Source organism: Ursus maritimus, unplaced genomic scaffold (assembly GCF_017311325.1).
Source record: "Ursus maritimus isolate PB19 unplaced genomic scaffold, ASM1731132v1 scaffold_19, whole genome shotgun sequence".
In the NCBI taxonomy this organism is placed as follows: Eukaryota; Metazoa; Chordata; class Mammalia; order Carnivora; family Ursidae; genus Ursus; species Ursus maritimus.
Window position 1 is genome coordinate 42,670,019 of NW_024424341.1, and position 22,337 is coordinate 42,692,355.

At 41.8% G+C, this 22,337-nt stretch overlaps 1 pseudogene; it reads left to right on the forward strand.

Annotated features, from left to right (window-relative positions):
- Nucleotides 1–6,862, forward strand: part of LOC103677293 — a 13,074-nt pseudogene extending 6,212 nt beyond the window's left edge.
- Nucleotides 6,863–22,337: the final 15,475 nt, after the last annotated feature.

Genomic DNA, 22,337 nt, shown 5'->3' on the forward strand with positions numbered 1-22,337 from the left:
GGACCGACCAGGGGGCGCCTGCTTGAGTCCCTGCCGCCCAGGCACCGGTGTCCTGGACAGGTGATGTAGGAAAGATGTTAGGATTTAAACCTGGGGCCAAGAATGAATTCTTGAGATGTCTTTGGTGCAAAAAGGTGGTTGTATTAAAGCATGGGGAAAGGACACGTGGGCAGAAAGAGCTGCACTGTGTTGTGAGGAATGGCCTATTACGTACTTTCCAGTTGGGAGGGGGTTCAAGGCAGTGTAAGTCTCTAAGGAATTTTGGAAGCAAGGTTTCCAGGACCTTAAAGGGGCTAGCTATTGTTGGGAAAGGGTTATTTTACTGTCGAATAAAACTTGAGTCATGAGACCCTTCAGATGTATATCAGTGGCTCATATACTTAGGGGATGATTGCCAATGTGTATCTTGGCGGGGGGGAGGGTAGAGATGAAGTTTGCAAAGGAATTTTTATGTGTAGACTTACAGGATCCTAGGGTTGGGCTAAAGCTACCTGTTGCCCTTAGCAAGGTATTAACATTGAGGCAGTTGAATTCCTAGAGGAACTGTATTCTGCCCATTTCAAGGACTTATCAATGGGGTGTATGTAGATAGTAGGGAAATTAATTTTTCTTCTGCCTTTGTTTCCCACATCATAGGTAGGCACCAGTGGGCACCCCCCACCCCCGTGTGTGAGCGCTAGGCATGCTGGTGTGAAGGAGTGGGCTCCAGGCTAAGGGGCTGGCTGGTGCAGAGGCTAGAGGGGGGCTTGAGGCATGAGGATTATGCTCTCAGGGAACAGAGAGCGTGAGGGAGAGTCACACCTGGAACTGCTGGCCGAGGTGTGTTCCTTTATGTGAGGACTCTAGACACCAAGGAAAGTTTTGGCCAAAGGAGGGACACATTCTCCATTAGGGTTTTAAAACTTCCCCAGGAGGAGTGCCTGGGTGGCACAGTTAGTTAAGACTCCGACTCTTGGTTTTGGCTCAGGCCCTGATCTTGGGGTCATGAGATGGAGCCCTGAGTGGGGCTCTCTGCTCAGCACGGAGTCAGCTTGAGAGTCTTTCTTCTTCTCCCTCTTCCCCTCCCACTCATTTTGTCTCTCTCAAATAAATTTTTAAAAATTAAAACTCTCCCAAGGAGTTCAAAGAAAGGGTAGATTAGAGGAGGGTGATGAGTTCATTGAGGTCACTGCTGTTAAGAGGTGACACTGTGGCCCAGGAGTGCGACGGTTACCCTTAGGTCACCCAGCTCTAGGGCTAGGGAAGAATACAGGGAAGCATGAACCCATTGAACCCCCCCCCCCCCATGAACCTGTTTCTCTAAAGCTTGTCTCTTTGCACATGTTCCTGTGACTGTGGCTCTTATGGAACCCAAACAGATCATCGGAGGGCCCAGCCTCTACCCCCATTTTCTCTGGATTGTGGTGTCAGAGGACTTAGTGCTGCTATTCCTCATCCAGTCCTTAAGTCAGTACCTTGCTGAAACCCCAAGCCCTGGGGTATGTCTATGTCCACTTTATGTAGAGGTATTCCCATTACTGGCAACCAGTATAAACAGGTGTGGAGGGTTCTCCTGGGAACTGGTTGCAAGATTTCCAAAGGCTTACAGGTAAAAGTGAGTTGGTGGTGGTCAGGAAACCACAGGTCTCCTTTCTTTTAGATGAGATTAAAAAAAAAAAAAAAAGGCAAAGGACAATAGTCAGGTTAAGAATGGTTACCTGAAAAGATGTTTGTCTATCTTGAGGTGGTGGGAGGTTTGGATCAGAGGAGGAAGAGGCCATATTACCAAGGTCTTAACAGGTTGTTGAGTATAGAACAGACTGGGGATATGGGAGGAGGAAGGGAAAAGCAGAGGCTATTGCCATAGTCCAAGGGATGGTTAATGGATCAGAGTGGTGGCTTAGGAAAAGTTGTTGAATTCTGGCCATGAAGGGAGGATGTGTTGGGGACAGGATAGTATGGCAGGTGACCAAGGCTCCCAAGGGAAAAATGGGCATGGAAGGCCTAGGAGTAATTGAGGCAAGATGACCGTCAGGTTGGAGTTGGCGCTCATTTGCTGCTCTGTGGCCTCTCCAGGATTTTTTGGCGAATTTGGTGTGCTCTGGCGTGTTTCATTCAATCTAGACGATGAAATCAGGGGCAAATGTTGTCATCTGTTAGAGTCAATAGGCCTCAGGTGGGCCACCAATGGCCTGACCTTGAACGAAGTTCAACTGGACAGAGGAAGAGGAATGTTGACTGGTAAGGGAACAGCAAGTGCAGTACAGAAGTGGAAGAGGGTTGTAGCTATCTGAAATCAACACATGATTCTTGTTGCCAACACTGAGGCAAGGAATGGAGCCAAGCAGGGAGGCCTTCAATGAAGACTTTGGCATTGGCATCACTAACAAGAGCCATGGGAAGTCTAGGTTACTGTTGGATCCTGTATGAATTTGACAACCACACTCTGGATGCTGTTTGCTAAATGTGGTATAAGGCCTGAAATTAAGTCCCAATGTTATTTGCTACCTTAACACATGTTGAGACCACGACAACCTCAAATGGCCTAAGCACCAGTTCCCCAATTCACTATGCTCCTGCAGATAAGGTTTTGTATTTTTTGTTGTTTTTTTGTTTTGTTTTGTTTTGTGTTTTGTTTTGTTTTGTTGTTTGCAGTAGGCTCCACACCCAGCATGGTGCCCGATGCTGGGCTTCAACTCATAACCCTAATATCAAGACATGAGCTGAGGGGCGCCTGGGTGGCACAGCGGTTGGGCGTCTGCCTTCGGCTCAGGGCATGATCCCGGCGTTGTGGGATCGAGCCCCACATCAGGCTCCTCCGCTATGAGCCTGCTTCTTCCTCTCCCACTCCCCCTGCTTGTGTTCCCTCTCTCGCTGGCTGTCTCTCTCTCTGTCAAATAAATAAATAAATTAATTAATTAATTTAAAAAAAAAAGACATGAGCTGAGATCAAGAGTTGGATGCTTAACTGAATCACCCAGGTGCCCTGCATATAAGGTCTTCTAATCGAATCCTCTTTATAAAAGGGACCAGGAGTAGTTCCTGCTTATCTCCTTGTAGTGGGTTTCACTTCCTTCTCTGCTCGTTCTGGTTATTCAGAAAAGAGAATTGTATCCTCCTGTAGGAACCAGGGGGCACCTACCCTCTTGACAGTACAAAACTTGAATCCAACAGCTGCTGGTCGTTCAGTGTTTTCCAGAGTATAACCCCATGTAGCCCTATGTAGTGTGTGGTGGCCTCCTATCCCAGGCTGTGACTATGTACGGTTAATAATATGCTGCTAGTCACCTCTGTTCATTATTCTTGTGTGTCTGGCCATTCCCATAACTGTAAATAGGAATCCCACCCTCACCAGTGAAGTGAAAAGGAGGTGATCAAAATACTTGAACATGTGTGGAGGCCAGGCAGATTGTTAAGCAGAGGGATGGTGAGGCGGTACAGGAGATGTGAGGGATGTGCAGTCTAGAGTGATGTGGACATGGAGAGACGGTATGTCTGAGGGCCCCAGGGTCCTGGTATTGGGGCGTACATGACCTTGGCCATACCAGGAAAATTGCCTGGCAGGGGTGTTGAATGCCTCTGTGCCAGGTTCACAGTTTAGATATCTGTTTGCCTACCTGCTTATTGCTGATGGCTGGGCCTAATAATTAATGGCCCCCATAAGGAGACAGCAGCACCATTAGCACCACATAGTTTCTACTCTGAGTTGAGGAACTGGGAGGATGGGCATAGTATAGCCACGTGCGAGGGTGGCCTATAGGTCTTCGAGAAAGTGGCTATTTGCGGTTTCATTTCTCCCAATCATGACAGGTCAGTGTGACCTTTGAGGATGTGGCTGTGTATTTCTGGGAAGAATGGAGTCTCCTTTGAGGCTCAGAGACACCTGTACCATGATGTGATGCTGGAGAACTTGGAACTTGTGGTCTCACTGGGTAAGGCCCTCAAATGTACCCCTGTGCCATGAACTAGTCTCTGCTCTTCCCCTTTATCCATTGGCATGTCAGACCTTTTCACATCAGGACTCTGGGCACTGCTTCCTTCCCCAGTTCTCTGAATAGGTGCTGTGGTTGGTGAACACTGTCCTCTCCTTCCTTGAGTAGGCCCAACACCTGTTACTCCTAGCCTGGAAGGGATGGATCCAGAATCAGAAGACTTGTAGTCATGGGTTCCATCTTGCTTGCCCTCTCCATCACCAGGTGAATTTTCCAGGTCCAAGGTACCTTGGTTCTACTTCATTCCACTAGCTAACATTTCTTCATTCTTCCTTGTGCCAGAAATTGTGATTGTTGACTTGGTTATTTATGTGGACCATGGGCTATTCTTCAGGTTCTTTTTGTAATATTTAGTTTCCCTTCATGTGCTGAGTTATTTTTGGCCAGTGAGAGCTGCTTATCTGTCCTGTCTTTACCTTAGTATTTGAATCATCCAAGCTCTGTGTAGTTGCTCATTAAGGAGGGTGGAGAGGTTCACAGGATGGAAAGGAATCCAACTGAAGCAAGACAAACTCAAACATAGCCTGGTCCTAAGAAGTGGCACCTGGGGGAGGGCATGATACCAGGGCTGTGTACAAATCATACCAGAGACCTATTTGCTTATCTTTTGGTGCCAGTCACAGTGGCACCCACACCTCATTTTTGCCCGTTTTTACCCATTCTTCACACTTAACACACTTTGTCAACTCTACTACTTGTCACTTCTTTTTTTTTTTTTTTAAGATTTTATTTATTTATTTGACAGAGATAGAGACAGCCAGCGAGAGAGGGAACACAAGCAGGGGGAGTAGGAGAGGAAGAAGCAGGCTCATAGCGGAGGAGCCTGATGTGGGGCTCGATCCCACAACGCCGGGATCACGCCCTGAGCTGAAGGCAGACGCTTAAGCTCTGTGCCACCCAGGCGCCCCTACTACTTGTCTCTTCTGCTCAGGGATAATCCTCACCTCTCTGGACTCCACATCTCAGTGCTTTTGCACACTGGTCCTCTGCAGTGTTGTAGACACTGGCCTATACATTTGTGTCATGAGGTAGGCACATTCTCAATCTCTGAACAACAGCAACTCTGTTGCAGTTGGATTTTCAAGGGCCTGGACATAACATTCAACATAGCACTCATGCCACCAATTGCTGCTGAAAGTTGTTTGCAGAGGAATGAGGTGTAGATCCCGCCTGTTCTCTTTGTGTCACATCCCATGATTTTGCCCTTCATCTTGTGACCTCCCCCATTCTGTCATCTTCAATTGGCCAATACTGCTAAGCAGCCCCATCCTCAGTGTGAACCCAACCCCCCGTCCTACAGATAATCCCATGGACGCATTCTTGGGTTTGTCAGACATACATTTGTAATAGTGCTGTGTCCCTACACAAAGTCAACATGTACTTCACCAGCATTTCTCTGCTTTTAGGTTGCTGGGATGGAGCAGAGGATGAGGAAGCACTTTCTGAGCAGCATATTTCAGTTCGAGGGGGATCACAGATCAGGACTGTCGATGCAGGTCTTTCTTCCTGAAGGCCAACCCCTATGAGATGTGTGACTTGAGCTTGAGTGACATTTTTCTTTTGGCTGCGCACCAGGGAACACATCCCAGGCAGAAATTATGCATGTATGGGGCATGTGAGAAACTATTTTATTTCAGAGCAAACCTTTATCAGCACCAAAAGCAGGGCACTGGAGAGAAACTATTGAGAAGAGATGTAAGGAGAGCCTTATTTGTGAACAACTGCAAATCCTGTGTGTCAGGGAAGCCCTTCACCCTTGGGGAGGTTGGGAAAGACTTCCTGGACAACTCAGAATTTCATCATCAACAGGCCACACACACCAGGGAGAAGTCAAATAGTGGAACCAAGTGTGGGGATGCCTTTCCAAGGAAAAATACTCATTACAACAGGGGAGACTGCACAAAAACCTTCAGCTGCAAATACACATTCGTTCAGCATCAGACAGTCTACCCTGGAGAAAGATGTTATATGTGCAGTGAATGTGGGAAATCTTTTAGCCAAAACTCTAATCTCATTCAACATCAGAGAATTCACACTGAAGTAAGGCCTTATGAGTGCAGTCAGTGTAGGAAATCTTTCTGCCAAAGCTCTGCACTCCTTCAACACAGGAGAGTTCACACTGCAGAAAGGCCTTATGAATGTAGTGAATGTGGGAAATCCTTTAGATATATGTTCAACCTCATTACACATCAGAGAGTTCACACTGGAGAAAGGCCTTATGAATGCAGTCAGTGTGGGAAATCCTTTAAGAAAAGCTCTGCACTCCTTCAGCATCAGAGTTCACACTGGGAAAAGGCCTTACGAATGCAGTGAATGTGGGAAATTATTTTGCCAAAATGTGGTGCTCCATCAACATCAGGAAGGTTCACACTGGAGAAAAACCTTATCAGTGCAATGAATGTGAGAAATCATTTAGACATATATCCAACCTCATCACACATCAGAAAGCTCACACCAGAGAAAGTCCTTATGAATGCAGTGATTGTGGGAAATCATTTCGTCAAAATTTTGTGCTCCTTCAACACCAGAGAATTCACACTAGGGAAAAGGCTTATCGGTGCAGTGAATGTGAGAAATCATTTAGATATATGTCTAATTTCATTACACACCAGAGAGTTCACACTGGAGAAAAGCCTTATGAGTGTGGGGAATGTGGGAAATCCTTTAGCCAAAGCTCTACCCTCACCACCCATCAGAAAATTCACACTGGAAAATGACCATATAAGTTGAGGAATGCGTGCAATTCTAGAACTACAGCTCAGGCTCTTAAAATACCAAAATGCTTACTCTGAAGAAAAGAGTGCACTGTATGTGGGAAATCCCCTACTAAAAACTCCAGCCTCATGAAACATGAGAGTTCACACTGCATCAAGGTCTTACGAATACAATGAATGTGAGACAGCCAGAAGCCCAAAGCCTTCACTCTTTGGATACCACGAATTTAACATAGGTAAAAATATCTTTCATTTGCAGGGATATACAATTTACTTGTTCCATATATCAAAACTTGGGGAGACCCCTAATGATGATGCTGTCTGAACTGAACCTCATTCAAACATATATAAAAATACCAAGTATGTTGGAGCTGCATTGCATTTTTTAACCTGCCCATGGCCCTTCCAGATTTATGCCACTGGTAATTTCTGCAGAAGAAGCCATTTTACCTCTACTACCTGGCAGGCGCCCGTAGTTCAGCATTCATCCAATCCAGTGAGTTCAGGCAAGGGAACCTTGGTGTTTTCCATTCACAGCAGAGATTACTAAGAAGTCTGAGTACTCCTTTCTTTTTTCTCTTTGATGTGCTATGCCTTGTACCTGTCCCATTTTTGGTCCAGTGGGCTATGCTCTTGACTTGATAGTATGGTCTTTTTCCAGGGGTATTGGTTTGAAGTGATTGCTGTGATGGAACTTCCCAGCCATCAAGTCGCCAATCCAGGAGAAACTTGCCTCCCTATGCTCTGCTTTGTATGATTGATGATAGAGGCCTTAGTGGTTACACCACCTTTAATCTAGGTGTTCTGTTCACTCTATGGGATGATTTGAAAAACAGTTGCGTTTTACAAACAAGGGGATGGCCCTTTTGTTGGGATACCAAGCTTTGTGTGCCTCTGAGGGGACAGTGTGATGGCAGAGAGTAGTTCTCCAGTTTTGCCCTTGTTTGCATTGCTGCCCAAGGCCTCCAATGAAAGACTACAGGCAGTCGGGTCCCAATTTGTAGTTTAAATGATGTAGTATTTTCTGGGTTCCAAGGTCAACCTCAGAAGGGAGCAGTTCTCATGACATTTTGGTGCTTCTGAGAGCACCATGAAATTCTTATTCACAGGGGATGTTGCCTTGTGGTCAGCACTGGTGAGGAAAACCTCCCAGGTCCTGCAATGGGGCTATGGGCCCTGATGGTTGTAAGACTGTAGGGGAAATTATAATTGCCACAGAAACACTAGATTAGGGGCACCGAGCTGGCTCAGTCACAAAAGCATGTGACTCGGGATCTCAGGGTCTTGAGTTTGAGCCCCAGGGTATTGAGATTACTAAAGAAACAAAACAGAACAACAACAAAAACCCACGAGATTAACAGCAGCAGGAGACTAATAAACTGCTCAGAATGTGCCACTTTTAAACGAGTACCCACAATGTTCCAATCACTGTGGCTGTCAAGTATTAGTAGCTACAAAAATTCCTAGACCCGAACTATGAATCATAAAGCATTAGGCATGAGATAAAATAATCAAAGTTTTGTGGATTCTTGTAGCCTCTCTTGACTGTCCTCAAGGCCATTTCTGTGCAGAGAAAAAAATGAGGACCCAGAGAAGGGATATCTTCTTCAAATTATGGGAACCTTATGACCCAGCCAGTATTCCTATTGAATCTGGTGGAAAGTCTTCATTATGCACTTAATTTTTGACCACTGAGGCAAGGAGCCCTTCCCAGAGCATAAGGAGATATGGTAAAGTCAATGTAGGGGATTTCCTAAAAACAGGAAATTCAAAATTTTTTTAAAAGATTTTATTTATTTATTTGACAGAGATAGAGACAGGCAGCGAGACAGGGAACACAAGCAGGGGGAGTGGGAGAGGAAGAAGCAGGCTCACGGCGGAGGAGCCTGATGTGGGGCTCGATCCCACAACGCCGGGATCACGCCCTGAGCCGAAGGCAGACACTTAACCGCTGTGCCACCCAGGCGCCCCAGGAAATTCAAATTTTTTACTTTGAATTATATTTTTAAATTTTTAATAAGGTATACATATATTTAACATACAATTTGATAAGTTTTGACATTTATATAAAGGCTTGAAACCATCATCATGGTTTTTTGGGGTTTTTTTGAGAAAGAGAAAGCACGAACAGGTGAGGGGAAGAGGGAGAGAGAATATCTTAAGCAGGCTTCACACTCAGCGTGGAGCCCGATGCAGGGCTCAATCTTAGGACCCTGAGATCACGACCTGAGGCAAAATCCAGAGCCAGACGCTTCACTGTCTGAGCCACCCAGGTGCCCCCATCATCATGTTTATAATGAAGTTATCCATCACCCCCATGTTTACCTCACATTCTTTAATGGTGTCACTGTGCCCTGTAGCCAAATATTGATTTACCATTCATTGGAATACATTAGTTTGCATTGTCTGGAACTTCATATACTTAAGGTCATTAGGTATTTATTTTTTCCCTTAGGGTGCCTTCAGTGACTTTTTTTTTTTTTAGATTCATCAATGATGCTTATATGAGTAGTTCATTCTTTTTATATTGCTGAGTACTGATGTTCTGTAGATATATTACTATTTGTTTACTCATTTATCTGTATGAATTGTTTCCAGTTTTTGATATTGCAAGTAAAACTGCTACAGAGGTTTAAATCATATGGATATGTTTCATTTTTCTTCTCAATACTTTGGAGTGAAATGTCTAAGTTACACGGCTAATGGATATATAACTTTTTAATGAACTCCATACTGTGATCTAAAATGTTTGTTTCCTTTTGAATTCCTGACAGCAGTGTTTGGGACCGCCAATTCTGCCATATACTTGGCAGTAGTGGGTATGGTTAATCTTTTTAAACCTTTAACTCTTCTAATAATTGTATAGCAGTATCTCACTGTGGTTTTAAATTGCTTTTCTTTTTTTTTTTCCTTTCTTTCTTTTCTTTTTTTTTTTTTAACAAAGATTTTACTTATTTGAGAGAGAGCAGGAGAGAGCACGAGCAGGGGGGAGAGGGAGAAGACTGGCTCAATCCCAGGACCCTGGGATCATGGCCTGAGCCAAAGGCAGATGCTAAACTGAGACACCCAGGCCCCCCTTAAATTGCAGTTCTCAGATATTTTTTGATGTTGGGCATTTTTTCATTTGTTTCTTTGCCAACTGTATGTCTCTTTTGGTAAAAATGTCTTTTCATACTTTTGCCAAGTTTTTAAGATGCATTTGCCTTTACAAATAAGATAATGAAACAACAAAGACTTATTCAGAACTTTATTTGTTCTTTAGTGATGTGGCTTTTTTGCAGTAAGAAATAATTCTTTTTAAATACCAGAAGACTATTTCCTAAATCTTCTTGTGCTGTACACAACGCAGTGGCCACATATAGCATATACTTTATAGTTTAACCCGCATTAACATATTCTCTATCACTTAAGTCTAGATATTCAACAATAAAATAAATCAAGCCATGATCTGTAGTGTTTGCAATTTCCCCAATATGAATATTCCCAGCATAGCCGACTTAAAACTGCCAGTGTGACATCACTGAACATGGAGTTCAGAGTTCCACCAATATATTTTATTTCCACCATAGCAATCCAGTAGCCACAAGTAACCTCAAGAACACAGAAAAAAATGTAGCGGAGTGACTAGGAAGGTGGAAGTTTTTATACCTTTTTAAGCACTTTCATTTCAGTACAACTGCATTTAAAAAGCTGCACATATTTCAAATGTACATTTTAATATTTTGCTACATGCTTATACCTGACACCAAAAGTTTCCTATTACCGGGGCGCCTGGGTAGCGCAAATAAATAAATAAAATCTTAAAAAAAAAATGTTTCCTATTACCCCCATTTCTCCCCTATTATTCTTTTTAACTTCTCAACATATAAAATTACTGATACAATAACATATCTTTTGTTATGGCTGTTTTTTGGTCTTTACAAAAATGGAAAAGACTATGTTGTGAAGCCAGATGGACCCTTCTCCAATCCTCCACCATTACTTATCACTTCATGGCCACTCTTGTTTCATTTACCCCATGGACACTAGTGGGTGTACTTATAAATTTTTTAAAGAAACCTCTATGCCCAACATGGGGCTTGAACTCATGACCCCAAGATTATGAGTCACATGCTTTACCAACTGAGCCAACCAAGTGCCCCTAGTGGGTGTACTTTTACACTTTTAATCTCTGACATACCTTTTAATATAAAATCTCTTCAGACTGCATTTTTAAAATTTGAGGGCTTCTTCATGACCCAAATAACTATCACACAAAATAAAAACACTTTAAAGTATGGCAATTACATTACCAATCAGTATTCTCAAAATGTGCTTAAGGCAGATTTACTGCAACCAGGAGCAAAATGTATCTTGACTACTTTCTGTAGTTGTGTCTATTAGCCCCTATCTATGTCTGACTTACCCTTACTCATTTGTTCATTGAATTTGCTGAGACATTTGCTCATTAGAGTTGCCACTTTCTAGATAAGACTTGTTGAGTCTCTGACACTGTCCAACTAGATAGTATTGAGACAGGTCATGAGGTTTGCCTCTGCAGACATATGTGATGGTGACTGTTGGGGACATAAAACAGAATCTTCTCCCACCTACAGATATTCTCCAGACACAGGAGAGACAGAAAACACTTCAAGGCTGAATAAGCATTAAATAAAAATCATATGCACATCATGGGCAATGTTTTACAGAATTGCAAAGGCAGAAAAACCCCTAATTTTTTTTCTAAGATTTTATTTATTTATTTGACAGAGAGAGAGATAGCCATCGAGAAAGGGAACACAAGCAGGGGGAGTGGGAGAGGAAGAAGCAGGTTCCCAGCAGACCAGGGAGACCGATGCGGGGCTCGATCCCAAGACCCTGGGATCAAGCCCTGAGCCAAAGGCAGACACTTAATCACTGAGCCACCCAGGCGCCCCGACAAACCCCTTATTTAGCTAAGCAATTACATCCCGTTATATACACATTTTGAAGATAAACAATAACTAGCCGTCATCTCTAATATTCACACCATGCTTATTCACTGGCTGAGAGCAGCCCACCCAGTAGTTTCTGGAATACTACAGTGGATCCCCAGGGAAGAGTAGCTGGGGGCTGTTGGCCAACTACACTCCTTACAGCAGGATCCTGCATGAAGGGAGAGTCCAGCATCACACTTCCATAGCTGCCCAAGACTGAAACTATATCGTTTATATTTGAATAATTTTAAATATGGTTTGGACAGAGTAAAGAGGCAGAATAACCCTTTGACGGGTTTATCTCTTAGTTTCTGAAATTTCCATCTCATTTCTTAAAAGCATCAAAAGTAGGTCTAGTCTAAAAGTAAGGAAATTAGCCCTGAAAAAAAACAAAGAACCAAAAACCAGCTAGTCAAAAAAGAGAATTGGATGGTACCACTTATCACCCATGGTTCTTCCCAAATGGGGTTGACTGTTTTAGCTAACTGCGTTTACTAAGAGGTAAAACAGATATCTCATATCTTTTTTTTTTTTTTTAAGATTTTATTTATTTATTCGACAGAGATAGAGACAGCCAGCGAGAGAGGGAACACAAGCAGGGGGAGTGGGAGAGGAAGAAGCAGGCTCATAGCGGAGGAGCCTGATGTGGGACTCGATCCCATAACGCCGGGATCACGCCCTGAGCCGAAGGCAGACACTTAACCGCTGTGCCACCCAGGCGCCCCCAGATATCTCATATCTTTACGATGGGATGTAGTTTTGTAAACTGGAACAAGGTATCCACCAAGAAGAGGCTCCTAACCTTGCCACAGGGCCTGTGCCATCTCCTTTGATATATGCTTTTCAAAAAGAAAGCTCTCAATATGTTTTTATTTTAAGAGGTGGATCCCGGATATTTGAGAAAGACATTCCTGTTCATAAAGGTGAAAAAAAAAAAAAAAAGGAGAGACCTATCTGTCAAAAAAGAGATGGAGAATTACACGTTTTCTAAGGTCAATGAGAACAGGGAGGGGAGTAGAAACACCTCATTTTCAACAGGGAGAATTAAGACTCTTCATTTGTATTTGTCTTTTTACATGACATTCCTGGAAACACATACAGTGTGTTTTCCAAGCACACAGCTCCACAGTCTGGAATCAAACATTTCAAGAATCAAATGTGACCAGTATGTGATGATACTGCAACACAGCCTGGAGATCCAAGTGTATCTGGAGCGCCCTGTGTGACAGATGAAGGCTTTAGGAGAGGCTAGATCTAGATCTGGTCTAGCCTGTGTTAACACAAACTGATCAGAAAGAACTGCAATATAAGAAAAGAATTGTTTTGGGTGCCTGGGTGCCTCAGTCGCCTAAGCATCCGAATCTGGATTTCAGCTCAGGTCATGATCTCAGGGTTGTGAGATCAAGCCCCACATGAGGCTCTGTGCTCAGCAGGGGGTCTGCTTGAGTGTCTCTCTCCCTCTTCTTCCGACCCTCCCCTCTGCGCAGGCATGCATGCTCACTCTCTCTCATAAATCTTTAAAGAAAATAAAAATAAAATGGAAATGGCAATTAAGTTTTGTTATTATATGTAATGATTTCTCTGGCCAACCAGCTTCCATAGATATTACATCTTGTGATGGTTGTTACTCTGACTCTCAAAACATTTGGTCATCAGTATCAACATTAGCATAATTTTTGTTAACATTAGGCAATTCTAATTTGAGTTGCAAAGCTAGTATTACACCACATACCAATAGAGTTATGATGAAAAGTCCTATGGTTACAAAATAAATCAAGCATTAGAAAGTTGTTTTGTGAACCTTCCCAACAAAATCTTATTTTTCCCATTTCCAGGTGTTAGTTTGTATAGGTGTAGCTACATAGGCCAAGATGGACCAAATTCAGGAGATACCACTATTGTTTAGGGCATAACCACATATTTTGCATGAATTCACAGATGTCAATAGATACTGGAATCCGTAAGAATCACTCACTAGGGGCACCAGGGTGGCTCAGTGGTTAAGCGGCTGCCTTTGGCTCAGGTCATGATCTCAGGGGACTGAGACTGAGCCCCACATCAGGCTCCCTGCTCACTGGGGAGCCTGCTTCTCCCTCTCTCTCTCTGCCTGCTGCCCCCCCGTTTGTGTTCTCTCTCAAATAAATAAATTTTTTTTTTTTTTAAAAATCACTGGCTAATAAGGCTTATCTTCCTCCATCTGGAAGAATCCTGGTGGTATTTATAATAGTTCCTTTTCCTGATGCTGGATACCGGGGGAGTTCTTGGCCCTGAGACCTCAACCACCAGTAGGTGCCAGGTTCTTGACTTCCCTGCATGAAAGAATTCAAGAACCAGACAGAGTAAAGTATCGCAGAAACAGCTATTGCAAAGCAAAAGAACACACTTGAAGGGAGGGGGAGTGCAGGCACAGGCAGATAGAGGATCTGAATTGTGCAGGATAGATGCGGGGTTCTGCTTTTTATGAAGAGGCATAATTTGGGCAGAGAATATTCATGTGGGGTTCTGGGGATTAAGCAGGGATTTCTGAGAACTCCGCATACCATTGTGCATGCTCTATGCTAGTTATTAATTGCAGGTGCAGTCTGCTTTTTCTGTTGTGGATACTCCATATATAATCAAGATCTGGTAGGAGTCCTCTAGTGCCCGCAATGGAGGGTTCATTCTCAGTCATTTCCAAGCTAAGTGGGTCCGTATGCACATGCAGGCCATGGGCTTGAGCAATGACAGGATGCTTGTGGGCATAAGAAACCAGAGCTAGCTAGAGAGTGGTCACACTCTTTCTTATCCTTCTTCCTTTTCCAGTTAACCAACATTTCCCTATTCTACATGCCTCATTCCCACTAATTGAACAATGCCATAAGACTGGCTGGCCATAAATTTGGGTACCAAGGCAGTAATTAAACATTTATCTAAGTTAAAGGAGTCTTTAATGATTTTCTGTACATTAGGAGAGCTATATAATTTCCATAAATGTAAATTTGGGGTTTCTGCAGTTAATAAAGAATGCCAATAACCCATGGCTACCTCTGATTCCATTTGGATTAGGGTGTCAAGGAGTCTTTGTAGGATTAAAGTACATGCTCTTTCCCATTGTGGGATATGAGCATTTTGGGTCATAATATATGGAGTTTGATTTAGCCGTTTTATTAATGCTCGATTATTGGGCCAAGCAGATTTCCATCCTTTACTTTCTTCCTGAAAAAAAAAAAAAATCTTAATTTTCCTTTTGGTACAAGTGTTTTTCTCTTTGGCATGTCTTTCTTCATTAAAGGCAAACTTGGCCTGACTGAGCATACCCGGGTCTGATCATACAATACCCTTATTTCTTTGGGGCTTATGTTGATTCATCCACCAGATGTGTTGTTTCCATTGTAAACTAACAGCCTTAGTAATAATTAGGATAAATATTTTGAATCCAAAACTGTGGGTTTCCCCAGATAAGTGTTAAGTGAATAATAGTAAGAACTAGTGTAAATTAGTCTGAGTATGCCATAAGGCTTCCCATAATCACCTGGGCTGTATGCCAAAGTTAGAGTTATGAGGTGGCTGAATGCAATCATGTTACTCCTAATGTACCATCTTTGATAGATACTCAATGTTTTTTCTTATCTTAGACCATTCCATCCACAAAAATATGGTTCGTGAGTATACTGGATATTTTGGCATCTTAGACAAGCTGCTAAGATTCTTCCATTGTACCTGGAAACCTTTCTTTTTTTTTTTTTTTTTAATGCTTTTTTTTTTTTTTTTTTAAGATTTTATTTATTTATTTGACAGAGATAGAGACAGCCAGTGAGAGAGGGAACACAAGCAGGGGGAGTGGGAGAGGAAGAAGCAGGCTCATAGCCGAAGAGCCTGATGTGGGGCTCGATCCCAGATCGCCGGGATCACGCCCTGAGCCGAAGGCAGACGCTTAACCGCTGTGCCACCCAGGCGCCCCCTGGAAACCTTTCTTAATACATTATCATCAAGGTTTGCAGAGACACAATAGTCAATCTGTTGAGTGTTATATATAACATGGGTTAAATATGAGTTAGGAAATTCTTCTCTTTTTTTTAAGATTTATTTATTTTAGAGAGAGAGAGAGCACAAAGGTGGGAGGGGGAGAGGGAGAGAGAAACGCAAGCAAATTCACGACCCTGAGATCATGACCAGAGCCAGACGCTCAACTGACTGTGCCACCCAGGTGCCCCATTAAAGGAATACTTTTTGAAAAGTTTTCCCTAATAGAGGCCCTTTAAAAGGAAGGGAAAGAAAGGAAAAGGAAGGGGGAAGGGGAGGGACTTTATGTCCCTTAGCAGCCAATTGCTTTAATAGTGTCCTTTTGGGAGTCTAATTTAGCTTTGTAACACAGAAGCATGTCATCTACACATTGAATTAAGGTAGGACCATTAGGGAATTCAACATCAGCTAGATCAGCCCTGAGACTATGAGAAAAGAAAGTAGGACTCTCAGCATAACCTTGAGGTAGGACTGTCCATGTATGTGGTCAGCCTTCCCATGTAAAAGCAAAAAAGATACTGACTACCTTCGTCTACAGGAAATCGTGTAGAAGGCGCTACACACTGAAAAGTAATGTATATTGGCTGGCACTGAGGAGAGCAAAGTATGTGGATTTGGAACCACCGGATGTTGAGGCACCACAATATTATTTATAGCTGTCAGGTCTTGAATGACTCTCCAACCTATTCCAACTGGCCTTTTTACTGGTAAAATAGGTGTGTTACAAGGGCTAGTACAAGGAATTATGAGCCCCTTTTCTAGGTATACTGGATAATTGGTCCTATTCCACTTAATGCTTCTGATTTCAGTGGATACTGTTGAATATTAGGTAATGATTTAATGTTATCAACTGTGACCTTAAAACGAGTTGATTTACTTTTCTCAATATCAGAAGGAGAGGACTATAATTCTTTCAGGATTTGTAATAATAAATGGTTATCTTCCTGTTGGTTTGTTTGGACTACTTGTTTTATAATCACTAGGTGTTCAGACCAAATTGTGGTCTTCATGTATATCTTCTAAACCCAAAAACATTTTGCCTTTTTAGAGAAAAGGTGATATGAGCATTATGTTTCTAAAAGATCTTACCCTTTAAGATGAATTGGAGCAAAACTGGTCAGCAAAAAGACACAATTTCCTGTAATATTTCCTAACTGTAAAATCATTGATTCTGACTTAAATACTCAAACTGGCAGATGTGAAACCACCACAATTTTTTTTTTAATTTCTACACCCAGAGTAGGCCTCAAACTCACAACCAGGAGGTCAAGAGTCGTAAGCTGTACCAACTAAGCCAGCCAGGTGCCCCTGAAACCCCTACCAAATGAATTTTGTGAAAATGAATTTTTACTCCAAGGGAGAGGGCAATGGAAAAAGGTAGGCTGGGAACAGATAATATAGCCCCAAGATGTAGTAGGGCTTTTGAAGTTTTCCCTCCAACAGTGATGTCAACTTCTAAAGTTATCAGTGAGGAGGAAGGAAATGTCCTCATTTCCCTTGGAGCATCCTTATTCTTTATTATTATTATTATTATTATTATTATAATGTTTGATGTCCCACTTAAATTTGTGACAGTCTAATTTGAAATGTCCAGGTTATTTTACAGTAATAGACAGTCATTTTGCTTTTTTTTTTTTTTTAATGATTTTTTATTATATTATCTTAGTCACCATACAGTACATCCCCGGTTTCCGATGTAAGGCTCGATGATTCATTAGTTGTGTATAACACCCAGTGCACCATGCAATACGTGCCCTCCTTACTACCCATCACCGGTCTATCCCATTCCCCCACCCCCCTCCCCTCTGAAGTCCTCAGTTTGTTTCTCAGAGTCCATAGTCTCTCATGTTTCATTCCCCCTTCTGATTACCCCCCCTTTCTTTATCCCTTTCTTCCCCTACCGATCATCCTAGTTCTTATGTTCCATAGATGAGAGAAATCATATGATAGTTGTCTTTCTCTGCTAGTCATTTTGCTTTTGAGTGAGTTTTTGGAAAGGCATTTTTGTGGGACCATTCAGCTGTCTTAATTGTAAATTCATAACTTTAGCTGCTTTTTCCTTTTCTTTCTTTCGCAAAGCCTTAGAAAGTTGATCCACGAGGGAAACAAGGGCATTAGTAAGTAATGTTGACCATCCTAAGTCATATTGCTCTACCAGTAAAGCCAGCTCTTAATCCAGACCTTCTAGAAAGGCTGAATGTGAGAGTGAATCACTTGGATGATTTTGAAAATTCTCAGGAGTCATTCCAGAATATTGTTCAAATGTTTTTTCGAAGTTGAAAATAGAGCTGCCCTATGACCCAATTCACTCCTGGGTATTTACCCCAAAGATACAAATGTAGTGATCTGAAGGGGCACGTGCACCCCAATGTTTATAGCAGCAATGTCCACAATAGCCAAACTATGGAAAAAGCCCAGATGTCCATCAACAGATGAATGGATAAAGAAGATGTGGTGTATACATACAGTGGAATATTACGCAGCCATCAAAAAAAGAAATCTTGCCATTCACAATGACGTGGCTAGAACTAGAGGGTATTATGCTAATCTCTTTAAAATGAATGCCTTTCAAGACCAGATAGGCCTTTATTTTATTTTATTGTTTTTATTGTTTTTATTGTTTTTATTGTTTTTATTTTATTTTATTTTATTTTATTTTATTTTATTTTATTTATCAGAGAGAGAGTACAAGCAGGGGGAGCTGCAGGCAGAGGGAGAAGCAGGCTCCCCGCTGAGCAGGGAACCCAATGTGGGACTTGATCCCAGGACCCTGGGATCATGACCCGAGCCGAAGGCAGACACTTAACCAACTGAGCCACCCAGGCGTCCCTAAATAGTCCTTTCCACCTACTATTCTCCAGCTTTAGGACCCAGAAATGTCTTTCTCAAGAACCCAGAAGCCATACCTTCAAAATGAAAACATCAAGGGAGACAGCTCCTTAGGGACTATTAGTTTCCGATAGTCCCCTACCCTGGGAGAGTGGAAGCCTCCTCTTAGTGGACACCTTGCTCCAACTTACAAAACCACCGCCTGTTATTAGGATGAGGTTTGTTTTCCTCAATTCCTTTCCCAATAAGCTAACACAGAAAGTCGCCTCAATTGTCAAGGTAGAACAAACTCTGCACGGCAAATACTGCCGTCAAGTTGTCTTTCTTGAGGACTAGTTATTGTTTAGCATAAAAACATGTATGTAATGGGTTGTGTCTGTTTGGCTATATGGGGAAGTGAGGTATTTTTTTAGTCTTTGCAGTTTCATAGTAAATGGCCTGTGATGCATGTCTCATCTGGTTTAATATGCTTATTCGCTAATAGTGTTTTCTGTCTCTACTCTTTCTGTGGAGAGGATCTGTGGGTGGGAGAAGGTTCTGCTTTATATCCCCAAAAGTCACCATCACACATGTCTACAGTGACGAACCCCATCACCCACCTCATCGCTATCCAGTGAGCAGATTATGGGCGAGGGTGATCAGTTGGATGGTGTCCAACTGACTCCATAAGCCGTAATAAGCACACTCCATCAACCACAGCTAGAACATACCAAATTGTAATGAACAAATGACCCAGCAACATCAACAGATAAATAAGAATTCAAAAAGGTAAGCAGAACTTGCATGCTAAGAGACTTATGAGACACAGCTACTGAAAGCTGTAAGGATGTATTTTAGATTCTGATTGCAATTAATCTGACTTAAACACATTTTAGGAGCACTTGGGTGGCTCAGATGGTTAAGTGTCTGCCTTCGGCCTAGGTCATGATTCCAGGGTCCTAGGATCGAGCCCCACATTGGACTCCCTGGTCGGCGGGGAGCCTGCTTCTTCCTCTCCTTCTACTGCTCCCACTGCTTGTTCTCTCTCTGTCGAATGAATAAAATCTTTAAAAAACAAAAAGAAAAAACAAACACATTTTGAGACAACCGAACATCGACAAAATATTTATATTTTGGTAACTATTGGGTTATAAAGGAGACCTAACATTTCTAAAATGCGTTCTGAAGAGATTATGCATTAAATGATAACAATGTCTGGAAATATATGTAAACTAACCCACTTGTGTACACAGGGATAGATAAAACAAGAACAGCCATGAAGTGATAAATAATGGTGGAAAACTGGAGAAGGGTTCATCTGGCTTCATAACATTTGTCTTTTCCTGTGTGTGTGTGTGTGTGTGTTTTAATGTACACTGTACACCCAACTTGTGGCTTGAACTCATAGCCAAACCGAGATCAAGATTGCATGCTCTGAGCCTGCCAGGTGCCCTTGCATATATTTGAAAGTAGCCATAACAAAAGATAGACTATGTCATTGTATCAGTAATTTTCTATGTTGAGAAGGATGAATTTTAAAAGGCAGGAGGAAACTTTTGGTTTCAGGGTGTAAGCATGAATCCAAAGATAAAAATATACATTTTAATTACATGCAGTTTAAGTCAATATACCTACCCTGTTTTAAAATCAAATATAAAAACTTCTGACTTCCTAATCATTACACTACTTTTTATTATTTGTATGTTCTTGTGTTAATTGCAGCTATTCTATCATATGGTAGACATAGAATACAACTGTGCTACTGGCACCTCTCCCCAATTCCATTTTCCCAACTGCCCTTTCCACTGACAGTTTTAAATTGGTCATGCTGGTAGTATTTACACCAGGAAAACTGAAAAAGCAAACACTACAAATCACGGCTTGATTTATTGTATTGAATATCTATACCTAAGAAAGTGATGGAGAACATATTAGTAATGCAGATAAAACTTAAAAGTACATGCTATATGCGGTCACTGTGTTGTGTACAGCACAAAGAACATTTTGGAAATATTCTCCTGCTATTCAAAAATGATAATGGCTGACAGCAAACAAGTCACATCACTGAAGAATGAAATTTTTAACATAAATTTTGTTGTTTCACTCTCTTATTTGTTAAACAGAAAGAGAAATAGCCAAAATTCCTTTAAAACATAAACAAGAGATGGGAATGCCTGGCAGGCTGGTGGAGCATGTGACTCTTGATCTTGGGGTTGTGAGTTCAAGCCCCATGTTGGGGGCAGAGATTACACAAAACAGCAAAACAAAACAAAAGCAAAAGGTATGAATAGATGTTTTACCAAAGAAGACATAGAGGTGGCAAATAAATGGGAAAAAAAAAATGCTCACCATGGTGAAATATCAGAGAAATGCAACTAAAATCACAGTGAGATACCGCTACACGTTTATTCAAAAGGGTTAAAATTTTAGAAGACTAACCATACCCACTATTGGTTAGGATATGGAAAAACTTCAACTCATACACTGCTGGTAGGAATACATAAGGGAAAAACCATTATAGATCACAGTTTGAGGTTTCTTAAAAAGTTATACATTCATCTACCCTGTGATTCAGGTATTGGAACCCAAGATATTAACACAACCTAAATAACATGCATATGAAAAACTGCATTAAAATCTATGTAGCAGTATTATTTGCAACAGCCAAAAACTGGAAACAACTCAAATATCCATAAGCAGATTAACAAATAAACACTTAATGGTATATCCACAGAACACTATCTTTTTCAGCAATATAAAAAGCATGAACTACTCATATAAGCAACAATAATGAATCTAAAAATGAATATACTGCATGAGGGTACCCACAGGAAAAACAGTAAACACTTTATGACTTCAATGATATAAATTCTTAGAAAAAAATTAACTCTACTGTAAAGGAAGCTAAATCAATAGCTAACTGGAGAGCAGAAGAAAAGAGATTATAAAAGGGCATGAAGTAAATATGGGGGTGATGAATAGGTTCATTATCACGATCGTAATAAAGGTTTCAGTAGTTTATACTAATATCAAAGCTTACGAAGTTTTACGATTTAAATATATACAGTTTATTGCCCATCATTTGTACTTTCTTAAAGCTTTAAATCGTGATTCCCAATAAAAATCTGGAATTTCTTCTGTTTTTGGAAAAATCAAGCTTGGCAACATGTATTGATTCCATTTGTCTCTGCACACCCCGGAAGGGGCACCTTGCCTCAGCAGTAACAAATACTGGTGAGCAATGAAGGCCATTTCCACCGGATTCAACAGGAACGCAGGCTGGTCACAAAGGCCACAGAGCTAAACTAAAAGATTTCCCTCCTCCTCATGCTCATCATCTACTTGTACTGCAGTGGTCTTTAGGTGAAAAGCCCAGAGAGGCTACAGAAATCCACAAAACCTTTAGATTATTTTCTCTGACAAGCCTCAGACACACAAGATGTACAGTTCTGGAGGTCCTGAGAATTTGTGTGCCTGCTCATCCTTCATAGCCACAGTGACTAAACATTGTGGACACCCTTAAATAAAGAGTGCATTTCAACCAATTTGTTGCAGTCTCTCCCTCTACTTCACAGAAATCCAGTGTTTCTGTAACAAGTATGAGTGTCCCTATAATCTTAAAACCAGTGACACTACCCTAAGGAATTCAGGACATCAGGGCCTGTGGCTCCACTGCTGGACTTGGGAACAGATATCCCTCACCAGTGCTGAGCAAGATGCAATACCCCCGTGAACAAGAGAACAAGATCATGTTGCTCTAGAAGCACGAAAGATTGTCATAGCAACTGTTCCCACCACAGGATGACCTCTGACTCAGAGTATGCTAGACAAATTCAAACAGGATCCAATATTACAATAGACTTCCCATGGTTTGCATTAGCAATGGC